The sequence below is a fragment of the Mesocricetus auratus genome, unplaced genomic scaffold, assembly GCF_017639785.1.
Source record: "Mesocricetus auratus isolate SY011 unplaced genomic scaffold, BCM_Maur_2.0 Super-Scaffold_100010, whole genome shotgun sequence".
In the NCBI taxonomy this organism is placed as follows: Eukaryota; Metazoa; Chordata; class Mammalia; order Rodentia; family Cricetidae; genus Mesocricetus; species Mesocricetus auratus.
In genome coordinates, this window is record NW_024429194.1 from 12,412,210 (window position 1) to 12,425,553 (window position 13,344).

Here is a 13,344-nt window from a genome sequence, read left to right on the forward strand (position 1 = left end):
TTTATAAGATAAATAATGTTGTCTTATATATGACTGCATGAGTAACTTTAAATATCCTAGTATATAAATGACAGTGTAAATTGAACGAGAAGATACATGGATTCTTTTTAACCACCTTTCCTAAGGTTTGTATAGAAGCAGTCTGTCTCTTCTATTGCATTAATCACTGCTAACACTTCTCAAAAACTTTAGCTGTATAAGATTCTACAAGACAAACTGGAGGGGAAAATTTAAAAAATTACAAATAACATTATTTCTGTATATTTTGACAGTCATAGTACCAGTAGAAAAGCATGTTGATATTCATATTACGTAGTGTTTTGCCTTTACATGGATGGGATGTATTCACATAATTGGGGAAATTTCACAGGAACTCACCTATAGATGAAAATCTACAAGTAATCAATAGTTGCTCAAAGAGAGATCCAGCTATCTGTAGGCACAGGGCCCTTGATTGTTTATCCAGTGCCAAGTGCTCTTTCCTAAACACATTAAACACAAACACATAGGAGTAACAGTAAGTGAATTCAGCAGTAATTTAAAGAGAGCACACCCAAATATGTGGGATCACAGGAGGAGCAGATGGGGAAAAGGGAGCAAAAGTCATGTAAAAAGAATACTTGTGAATGAGAGTCTCATTAAAAAGCACAAATTAAAGATAGATATTTTAGAGAGGGACTAAGGAGCATAGTTGTAGAACAATTGAAGTATTATTATATGGTTAGCTTTGTAACAGTAAAATAATAAACAACAAAATGTTCTTTGAAAAAACTTCCCTCCCACAGTTACAAAATGAGCAGAATGATTAAATAAAGAAAACATTACAGATTTTAAGGATAAAATCAGTGTGTAAAATAATATTTATGCTTTGTTAATTTGATTTCCATTGGGAAGATGTGTAGTAGAATGTGGGTCTGATAGGGAAGACCTGTGCATAGATCAATAAAGCCCTGTTGACCAATAGGGAAGCAAGATAGGTGGGACTAGGAGTCTAGGAGGATTCTGGGAAATATAGTGAGCCGAGCCGTCGCCATGTGATCCCTGGGAAGAGAGGATGCAAGTCTGCGTTCTCATAAAGGTAAGTCCTTATAAAAATATATATTGGTGATTATGGGTCAATAATTAAGCCAGAGCTAGCCAATGAGAAACAATAACAAATGGCCAACAGCTAATATTTAATATAGTGCCCTGTGTGTTATTTGGGGCTGAAACTGTAGTGGGATAAGCTACACATTATATGGATCACTTAAGAAGGAAGACACATTTTGACTTTGACAAACAGATTTATTTTTAGTATCAATAAATACCTTTTTTTTGCTTTAGATAACTTTGTGTAGTCAAAGTGAATCATACGCATGATATTACCATTTCTTTTAAAGTTCTGTTCCACCCATCTGCCAATCAGTGATGAATATTGTACCATTAAACAAACTTGCCTGCAAAAGCCATATCTGTGGGTGAGGAAGATTCATCTAACTAACTGACAGATGAAAACATGGCAATGGAGAGAGAACAGTTAGCAGGCTGAGAGCAACAATTACCTCAGATTATCTTAAATTGCTATAGATACATCTCTAGTTTCACATGTAAAATAATGACATTGTGATTTTCTAGTAAACCTTTTGCAATGTATGATAAACATCTCAGGTTCTAACTTCCTGTAATTCTAAGGCTGACAATTTCAAAAAATGTCATCTGAAGAAAAAGAGACATCTCTCTTGAAGCTGGGAATAGGTATGCCTACCAATTATTTAATAACTAATAATTATTTGTGACTTTGTTTGTTTTATGACTTCAAAAGTTCTTGTGAGCTCTTATGTGGAACATGACATTCTTGGATCTTGATAACTCATATTTGGTTACAAATAAAGTATCTTAATACTTGTGAGTCAAAAACTATATTTTGTGTTGAAACAAAATTTCTGAGGCCTATGTATATAATTTCTTTATTTCCTAATGAGCAGTAATAAAATATATCCTATAACTTCAGCTTGATACTAAAATACTGCTCTTGCCACATTAATAGCACATTTTAGCATTAGCAAACATGGTGATATGGTATGGTTCGTAAAGAAAATGAAATAAATTCCTGATCTCTTGTGTTAGCTTTTGGGAGAAAAATGTCTCTTAAAGTCACTGAAGTTCTATGTTATTATAGGTTGCTTTCTTAATTTTAAAAGTAAGACATAATTGATTTTTGTACGAGGCATGTCAATATCTATTTTGTTCTCCAATAATATATGTTATATACTGCAAAAAAATTCAACCTGCAAAATTTCTGTCACCCTTTGCCCCACATCTATGCTGACTTTCTCTGGCTTTCTTTTGTATTCAGATAAGAGAGAACCTATTTCCCATGGCTCAAAATAAAAATCAGTTGACACTATTAACAGAAGTCAAAGATGCCTGGCTACACTCACTTGGCACCATTATTTTTATCTTCAGTGAGGGAATAAAAGAATTCACTATGCATTGCCTCAGGGATCATCTATGTCATCTGGTAAGCCTGGAGACTGGACAGATCACAGATTCAGTAATTGCTCAAATGTTACTTATGAGATAACATTTATTGAGCAGCTACATTGAATAAGGCACTGGACGTAGTCAGTTAATGTGACCGATAAATTTCCCTCTTGTCATGGATTTTGAGCAGACCACAGGGACCATATGGGCATTTATAATAGCTATAGAAGTTAGTTGGAGAAAAAGTGAGGCACAGGAAGGTCACAAACCCAAGTGGAAGCTTTCTTTATGTTTCAGGTCTTGAATTACGTCCTGTTCCTCCATGAAAATTAAAAACTGAGAGGTAAAGTGATGTTTCTGAGAATAGCAAGGAGGACACAGCAGAATACCAAGGTAATAATTCAACATAATAGTTTTGAAAGTGAAGTAGTTGGCCTCTCTAACAAACTACATCTGAGGTGAGAGAAAGAAGGTAACTGGAAGTTGTCTGCCCTCAGCAGAGAAATGGAAGCAGCAGATGATATGTAAAGGTGATTTAGAATAGGAATGGAAAGAGAAATAGGAGACAGCAACCTATCACCAGACCTTGTTGGCCCTTAAAATGCTGACCTGGAGAAAGGAAGATTGCAGATTAGAGACAGCAATCATGTTGTGTCCACAGATGAGAATCAAAATATCAGGTAAATAGTAGAAGGCAAAGGTGTTTGGCATGGAAAGGACAGTGACAACATGAATCAACAGTAGATAGACACTAGATATTGAACAAATATTAAACTTTGGACTTCTAGTAGAAGGCATGCTCTCTAAAAGATCACAGTGGTCAATGCCACAAGCAAGTGGTAAGAGTAGTAATAAATCTTGTTCTTCCTCACCTTCTTACATATGGTTTTATAGCCAAACCTTTCAGTTGAAGAAGAACCAAAGCCAAGTATCGTCTTGACTCTATGTCCCAAATGTGACAGGGCAAGATGGTGCAGAGGTTCCTCCATCTTTTGTTTTAGCTGAGGTCACTTCAGGTTTAAATAGAATTTGGTCTCCTTCATAGGGAATCTCAGAATAATTGTCCAACTCTATTATGGGAACTGAGATCTACATTTCCTAACTAATGCTTAACTTCTGTTAAACTGAACTTCTGTGAAGCCCACCTCTAGCTATCATGCAATTCTCAAGAAAGTGTTTTTGTTTTTCTCTCTCAAAACTCCATTCTCTGGACACTTAGGGCTATATTTATGTCCAGAAGACTTTCAGTTGACTATAAATGGTATCTGAGTGGTCATCTCTGGTAGGATCCCCTTAACAAAGAATTCTTCTATCCTGCTGGATAAGCAAGTGAACACTCCAAAATCATTGTTGACCTAGCAACTGGTTACTTTTATACAGGCTTATGGTAATTGTGGTGGGTAAAATAGACAAGTTGTATTCACAAGCAGAGTATACTGATACCCATGGTCTGATCTCTGGAAGGAGGCAGTTGATGAGCTAGGTGTCAGTCTGAGTGAACTTGTAATCATACTAGAGTGGAATTACTGGGTGTCTACATCAAGTCCCACTGGTACCCACAGCATCAGTCTCATTGGTCTCTATATGCTAGGAACACCAAGTACACATGGAGGAGATGTAACCACTGTTTGGAATTATTGAACATTTGTGCCCATGCTTTTGAATACCTTTGGTATAAAGGAACCCTGAGGATAGTTCCTATTCACCCTTTGTGGCCAAGACTACATCATTACATCTTTGGAAAGGAATGAGACCAAAAAGGTCCAAAGTAGCATTTGTGACCCAGGGGAAAAAAATGACCATTGTGTCAAGGTTCTTTGGTCTTCAAAGAGAAAACTACTAAAAACCTCCAGCTCCTGTATCAAGTACAAAATCAGAATCCTATGAAAAATTAACACATCTCCATCCCTCATCTATTCATCAAGGAAGATGTGTAAGGAGTAGGGCCTCATTTTTTGTTCTACTATGTTATCCCTCTCTATTATCTGCCTTTATCACACAGACATTTCTGCTTCTCACCTTACCCCTCCCTTCCTCCCTCCATTTCTTTCTAGTCACCATTCTTTCATATTTGTAGCAATTTCAAATTTTATTGTCATTAATTTTGAAGTTAAATGCTGAAACCCAATTCATTCCTTTTTATCAACATCATAAAAGTACTTAATGCAAACCATTTGTGCTTGTTGCATTCGGTATCTAGGTTGTTTTACTTCATATTATTACTGCCACTGCCTATTTCTCTCCTCTGGGTGGCAGGCAGGAATGTTTGACACCATCAAAAGACAAATTCTGCTCTGCTATAGGATCATCATTAAACCCTGAGATAATTATCCAAATTTTCAGAGATACAAATTTCTGTGAAGACATATAACCTAAAAATGTACAACAATATACCCCCTAGTGACAATTCAGAGACACTGATATAGTTGAAATCTTGTAAAAATAATTAAAAAACAAATTAACAATGACAAGTTGCCTCAAAAAGAATTAAAATAAAGAGACAAAGGAACTAAGAAAGCCAGTTCTTAACATTATAAGTAGTATGTTTGGATAGTTCTATACATAGTAAGATAAATTCATTACCTCTCATGTCTAGTGCCCCAGTGTGCCTCCCTTTGTTATGATAATCACCATGAGCGCACAATTTGGTGAGTAAAGGATCAATTGGTCTTGCAGAGTACAGTCCATTACCAAGGGAAGCCAGGGAGGGAACTCAAGCAAGGAACGTGGAAGTGGGAACAAAGATTGCCACAAAGGGGCATGGCTTACCGGCTTGCTCAGCTACCTTTCTTTATAGCCCATGCTCACCTACCTAAGGGAAGCCTGCCATGGGCTGGATTGTCCTGTATCAACTATCAATTAAGCAATTGCCTCACAGACACCCAGAGGCTAATTCATGGAAAAAATTTCCTCAAGTATGATGCCCTTTCCCCTAGTATATCTGTATGTGTCAAGTCGATAAAGTCCATTCAACACATCTAGAAATTTAGAAAAAAAAAAAAAAAGATGGTGGTGCATGCCTTTAATCCCAGCACTCAGGAGGCAGAAGCAAGCAGATCCCTATGAGTTCCAGGCCAGCCTGGTATACAGAGCAAGTTCCAGGACAGCCTCCAAAACAATACAGAGAAACCCTGTCTCGAAAAACAAAAAGCAAAAAACAAAAAAACAAAAAACAAAAAAAAGAAAGAAAGAAAGCAAAGAGCACGTTAAAACCTAAAATGGAAGAGTGGTTATCAGAAACAGCGGCAAAAGAGAGAAATAAATAGTATCATATGTGTTAATTATACACGTCAAGTAAACCTAAAACTCTATTCATCATCATATATTAGTGTATGTTAATACACACACACACACACATTTAGACAATATGTAATTGTATATAGCCAACTAAGGGATGTGTGGATAAAACACAGTGGAAGAAGTGTGAGATGATTAATGTGTGCGGTTGCTGGAAACGGGATTTAAGAATTCACAGTCTGACACCACTTCCATCACAGTCTCTACTGTGTATTGATGGTTGAAGATGTGATCTCGAATGCTTTTGTTACAGCCGCTGTGCACCCTCCACCATGACTAACTTTTATCCTTCTGGAACTGTAGTCAGACTAAATTCTTAGTTCTATACATTGTCTTTATTCTTGGTGCTTTAGCTCACAGGAGAGAATTAACAAAGTATGATTATACGTATTATAGTCATTTAGTTGGGTATAGGCAGCTCTAACAATCATGTATGCATTAAGTTCATGTAGTAAATGTGATTAATTAGCATCTCAAAAAGTAGTGTAATATTTAAAACCATGGAGATATGAACTAACTCATTATGAAGATAGTTTTCTTTGATTTCCAATAGACCTCTAGATCAAATTATTAAGTATTCATTAATTCATTCCATTAATCAGGAATGATTGACAACTATGATCTAGGGAATGTGTTAATGATACTAGTAAACCAGGGAGATATAAATAGGCACTGATGGTACTATCTTAAAGCAGACCATGTAATGGTAATCTCATCAATAAACATCTGAGGGCTCTGAAAGTATTAAAGTGTCTCTGATAGCAGAAACCTAATGGAGAGTCAGCATCAGACCGAGATCAGAAAGGCTCCAGACACTTCAGGGGTAAATCTAGTAAACCAAAAATTTTAAGCAAACATGAAAATGTGTTAGAAATTTCATATATTGTTTCTTTTTTTGTTGATGTGATAAAACAGGATGACCAGACACAACTAGTAGAAGGAAGAATGCAATGCTTTCTTATGGTCCATCCTGTCAGGAACACATGGGAAGAGACCTCAGGCAGCAGGAAGAAGAAGCTTAGAAGATTTTATCCACATGTAGGAACCAAAGAGTGCAAACTGACTCTAGGGCAAGATTGTGCGGTTTATCTTAGTTAGGGTTTCTATTCCCGTGAGAAGACACCATGACCACGGCAACTCTTACAAAGGAAAACATTTAATTGAGGTGGCGGCTTACAATTACACAGGTTCAGTCCATGATCATCATGGTGGGGAGCATGGCACCATGCAGGAAGATGAGGTGCTGGCTACATCTCAATCAGAAGGCAACCGGAAGTGGACTGTGACACCAACAGAAGCTTAAGCAAAAGAGACTTCAAAGTCTGCCCCACAGTGACATACTTCCTTCAGCAAGGCCACATCTATTTTCAACAAGGCCGCATCTCCCAACAGTATCACTCCCTATGCTCTTATGGGGGCTAATTACATTCAAACTACCACATTCTACTCACTGGCCCCATAAGCTTGTAACAATAGCATAATTAAAAATGCATTTAGTTTAACTTCAAAAGTGTCCATAGTCAATCATAGTCTCAACAATGTTTAAAAGTCCAAAGTTCAAAGTCTCTTCTGAGATTCATGCAGTCTCTTAACTGTAATACCTACAAAATCAAAATCAAAATTCTTCCAACTTGTAATGGCATGGATACAAATTACCATTTGAAAACATAGGGAAGGGAGCAGAGTTGGGAAATACTGAACCAAAGCAAGACAGAAAATCAGCTGAGCAAACTTCCAATCCTGTATCTCCATGTCTTATGTCAAAATGATTTTTATCCAACTCCTTTTAGCTCTGTGGACTGTAACATACTTTTTTTTCTGTTTGGCTCTTCTCATTCCCGGTTAGCAACTTTCCTTGACTGGTATTCCATAATTCTTAGGGTCTCTAAGTCAATCCAGGTTTCACATTCACAGATTCATGAAATTGTCTCTCTAGGTCTCCATTCAGGAATGCCCCTGACACATGTTTGGCCTTAGTTGCCTTCCTTAATCATGGAGGCAAATTCCATAGCCTCTTTCTTCTATATGCAGACTGTCTAGGTCAATTCCATACTGAAAAGGAAATATAAATCACACACTTGGAGAGGGTATGATATTATTGTGGGAAAGTACTTATAAGAGAAACCGACAACCCAGGTTAGTCTCAGCAGCTTTCTGAGACCTGACCAGAACCCCAAAAAGAGAGCATGAGCCTCTCTCCTCATTCTTCTACCCACCCCTGTACTCACCTGTAGCGACACCCATTGGACGTGTGTTTGGGAAGTCCTGTTATTTGCCTGTTATTTGTCAATAAAGTACTGTTGAGCCTATAGGGAACCAAGATAGGAGGGACTAGGAGTCCAGGAGAACTCTGGGAAGGAGAAACACAGAGAGTTCGAGATGTAACGCCATTGGAGTAGGAAGCCCGGAAACCTCTCCGGTACGAGACATACTTAGATTAACAATTATGGGGTAATTACTTAAGTCAGAGCTAGCCAGTAAGAAACAAGCAAAGCCAACAGCTTCATAATGGATATAGCCTCCTGTGTGTTTATTTGGGACTGATGCGGATCTGGAACCAGGCTGGCGGAACGGCTCCTTCTCAAGGAAAGCTTCTCTTAACAGGCGTGGTAAACGGCACAGGTACCCAGATCTCTCCCTACAATTCCCCCCCTTTTTTTATTTTTGTTTTTTCGAGACAGGTTTTCTCTGTATTGTTTTGGAGGCTGTCCTGGAACTCGCTTGGTAGACCAGGCTGGTCTCGAACTCAAAGAGATCTGCCTGTCTCTGCTTCCCAAGTGCTGGGATTAAAGGCGTGTGCCACCAACACTGGGCTACAATTCCTCTTTTATTCTAAGAAAAGATTTAGACTTAAAACAAAACTAAATTGTGTCAACATACAAAATGCCTCAATCATATATAAAACATATATACATAGAAGATGATGAGGATATTTATGCATCAAACATCATGAATAGAAATAAGACTTTACATAGTATGAAGAATTATGATAAACAATTTATAAATCACCAGAAGATATAATAATCTACCTATATCCCATCCCAAACATATCTATTTCATTTAAAACTTAAACTTATCTGAACAAGATGCTCAAGTCTCAACACTTACTACCAATCCCAATCCTAAACAATTGAAAACTAACCGTTAAACAAGTGTAAATTATCCTTCAATGTCAACAGTAGGGAAAGGGGACATAACATTGTCAGAATTACTTCCTGCTGAAATGGGACAACGATAACCTCATGGGATCCTGTTGAAAGAAAATGTTAGAGTAGTGAAAGTCTCGAGTCAACTAGTTACAACATTTGTACCCATTAACTGTTTGATGGGAGATGCTTGATTGAATTTCTTATCTTGATTGAAGTTTTGTCTGAGGCTCTGGCCGGACTGTAATAAGAAAGTGCACCATCTCAGTTAGTGAATCTGGAGTTGTCTTGAATGATGTAGTCCCAAACTGGTTTCAGGTTGGTAATTGTCTGTTCAGTGCAGTGTCTATGAGGCCATATGAGTAAGATTAGTTGATTCTGGAGGTGGGGGCAGAAGGGAAGTAAGGAGGGGAAACTGTGGCCAGGATGTAAAATACATGCATACATACGTACATACATGCATGCATACAAAAATCTCTTAATTTCAACTTCACATCATCTTGCTTGGACTTGTATTTTGCATAACAATTTGTAGAAATGTGAAGTGTCCTGTAGTTAGAACATTTAACAGATTTTGGTCTCAGAATATGTTCCATCAAATATCTAAGGTTTTGAAATAACCGTATACATCTTTAGTTGTGCTTATTTCAAAACTACTTCATCGTTATGTTTAATGCAGAATAATTTAATTCTCTAACATTTTTCAAGCAATTAATGAGTTAAATTTTTATAATATTTATTAGATTTACTAAGGTGTTCCAAGAGCAGATGATGCTGACTTTTCAAATGATATCTCATTTCACAGTTTAGCATCAGCTGTTGAGCTTGATGACTAGAGTTTCTTGCTATGGCTTTGTGGCAGTCTTATGGCTTGCCTGAAGTCGTACTTGCCTAGTCCTGTGCACAAGGCTGCCAGTGGAAGCTCTGCATGGCAGAAGCTCAACTTCTCTTCCAATGTAGCCCCAGGCTGTGGCTCCCAAAGCTCCATGCTTTAGGAAAGTCTTCTGCCAAGATCCTCAGTGTTATGGCAGATAGTGAGTCTTCACTATCAGGGGACTATGAGGGACGTTTGCTGAAGACTGGAAGACAGCCATCAGTAGAGAATTTTTTAGATTCAAACGTGATAGTGTTCCAGAATTAAAGAAATACTCTCATATTCAGATGAAGAAATGCATTTTAGCATGTTTACTTCCAAATATGCTTTTTTAACATTGGTTTGGTAATCGAAATGCCTGAGGCCCAAAAAGAGTATTTTTAATAGACAGAAAGAGCAGTCTGACAGGCATACACATATGAGCACACACAACTCACACCACACACACATACACACACACACACACACACACACACACACACAGAGACAGAGACAAAGAGAGACAGAGAGAGGGAGGCCATGAAAAAGAAAGAGAAACACACAAAAAGAGAGATGAATTGTCCTAAGTGTAGCTTTCTTTGGGGAAAAAACTAAGAATAGAGAAAAATTATAATTATCATCTACAAAAATAGCACAGAAACACTGATGCATTTTCGTCGACTGAATCAAGATTATATGTCCTTTTAAAAATAGCCTTTCTTTGCAGGCTTACAAGTTTGGAATTCCCTCAATTATTCCTTTGTGATCAATTCAATGCTGTGAATTCATGAGGATGCTGAGTGTGAGTCCATTGCATACTGGATGGACAATTTAATTTTACTCCAAAGCTATTGCAATAATTACTGATATTTCATAAAAGTTCACATTGGTCTTAAACACTGTCATCATTTTCCCAGCACCAATTAGTGAGGGAATAATTTGGTGAGCTTAAAATTCACCTCTGATTTCATGTTTTGAAAATGTGTGTTAGAAACATAACTTTTTAACCATACCAAAAGCATCTGATATCTTGAGATCACTGAGTTTGGTTTAAAATTTGCCGGAAGTCAAAGTTTATGCTTTCTTTCAATTCATTTTTTTCTCCTTTCTTGCTGCATCAATTGTACTTTATAAAGATAAGAGCTATAAAATTTAGTCTATGGTTGGATGATTTATTCAGACATATGACTCTTTAGCAATTGAACTCAAAACATCAGATAAATATGGTATTCTAGATATTTTCACACGTAACATTTTGCAGTCAAACTGGAAATCAGAATGGATAAATCTGGTTACAGTCCAATTCAGTGAAGTTAAGAAAAACATTTAACAATAAATATTGAAAATATACATGATTCCAGATTATAGAAACTTAAATGCAATCAAGGAACTTAGTACTATGTTTTTCTTCCAAGAAAATATCAATTATATATATACATATATATACATATATATATACATATAAAGTCCAAAATTAAATATATTTAATATACTGACATAATTATTTAAAAATTAGATTGATGTGCTTTAAGTATGCTTTCAAAATAAACTATGTAATCTAAGTATTATGTACAAGAAAGTTTAAAATCAAATATACTCTGGGCAGTGGCAGAGCATGCCTTTAATCCAAGCACTCTGGAGGTAGAGGTAGGAGAATCTCTGAGTTCAGTTCCAGAACAGCCATGACTATACAGAGAAACCCTGTCTCAAAAAATACATTTACAAAGAAAATGAAATATAAATATATTTTCACCTGTTATATTCTATTGGAAGATTATTCATAAAATGATATTCAATTGGATATTTTACATAAAATGTATTGCTTTAGCTTGGAAGAGAATCTTTTTCTGAGTTATCCCTACTATAAGTATCATGTAAAAAGAAATCCCTATGCCTTTAATCCCAGCACTCAGGAGGCAAAGCAAAACAGATATCTTAGTTCAAGGCCAGCCTGATCTACATGAGTGAGTTCCAGGACATACAGAGCTACACAGAGAAACCCTATCTCAAAAAATGAAAAGCTAATTAACTAGTAATATAAATTAAAAAATTCTCTACTCACTCCCTACATAGCAGCTATTAAATGTTATATGGATATAGACTGTAAAATATGTGTGATCAGTTTGGATTGGTCCCTCACTTGTCAAATTCCGTAGTGCTAGTAGACAGTATTGTGAATTGTCCTGGAAAATGATGCTGTTATTCAAAACAGCATCTTGTTAAACTTTCTCTCTCTTTCACTCACATTATCATTCCACCTCTTCTTTGTTTTAGATAAGAGTAATGCTCAAGGACGTTTTTCTTCTTCATCTTCTTATGAACAAAGGGACATCCAGCTCTCCTGATAACCACCTTCTTATCCAGTTACAGGTGACAAAAGTGGTTTCTATCTCTTTTAATAACCTATCAATGACATCAATTCATCAGAATAAGAAGGTGTTTCCTCATAAGAGAAAAGGTGTTCACCTTTTCTAATTTATTAACAGTGCTAGATCAATACAATTAATACAGTGCAAATCCTCACTATTCTGTTGTGGAACCTTTTCTGCAAGAATTTTTACAGCAAAACTCTGCCTATGACACTATAATATATATTTGATAAATATTATACAATTTGTTATATGTAAAATATCTAATAGTCATTGCACTTTCTTTGCATTTTATCTTAATTGCATTGCAATTTCTTACAGTAGTCTACTAAACACACCTGGAATAACACTCAATTTCAATATGACAATGCATTTCTTCTAAGTTTTCAGTACTATAGATATCTATTGTTTCAATTCTTGTTTGTCTCCTAGCCCCCTGCATTCTTTCACTCTTCCTTCTAGCTCACTAATTAGTCTTTTCAAAGCTATTGATACAGCTATCACTTCCTTCCATATTTCGAATAGTTGACTAGGTCTGTGCCTCTTATCTAAAACATATCCGTGATGTGAATATGTTTACCAACTATATCTCCAAGTCATTTGTTTAAGAACGCCAGTTCTTTATCCAGAATAGCCCATGCTTGTTCCCTCATAATTTGTTCTTCACACAATCTCCAGGTCATTACAATGTGCTATCAAGCATTGCTCCATTTCACAGGTTTTAAAATCTTACATAATTCAGCTCCTGTATACGGTGCCTGAAGTCATCTTTTCTCACTTTTGCTTTCTCTTTTCTCTGCTGACTTCAGACTGTTTCTGAAGATAGGATTTAATTTATCTGGAAGCTTTGGTCTACATCTTTCCCTTTGCATGTAATTCTAATTATCACATACTTATTGATTCAATTTCAAGTCTCCCACATACAAATATCTTAAGTTGTTTTCTTTAAAAAAAAAGGTATTGTTTCAAATAACTGTTAATAAATGGGTTGTTGTTTCCTGGGACAGGCAATACAGAGCCATTGTTAAGGTTACAAGTGAGGCATAGTCCAACCCCTGGGAAACAGATACTTAATCAGAATCACGGATGAATCTAGTTTGGCTTTACTATAAGGTGGATTCCAAGCCCAAGGTGGTGGCAGGTTGGTTCATCCATTTCACAATATGCTATCATTTCATTTTCATGTTACCAGTTTTTTAATGAAATTTATTAAATT

General features: G+C 36.4%; 1 long non-coding RNA gene across 1 annotated transcript; it reads left to right on the forward strand.

Moving 5' to 3' along the window:
* Window positions 1-2,345: 2,345 nt before the first annotated feature.
* On the forward strand, window positions 2,346-7,215 carry LOC110342223. The gene is made up of 3 exons (XR_002384252.2): window positions 2,346-2,500; window positions 2,761-2,856; window positions 6,676-7,215. It is a non-coding gene; the product is annotated as an uncharacterized LOC110342223 (long non-coding RNA).
* The last annotated feature ends 6,129 nt before the right edge of the window (window positions 7,216-13,344 follow it).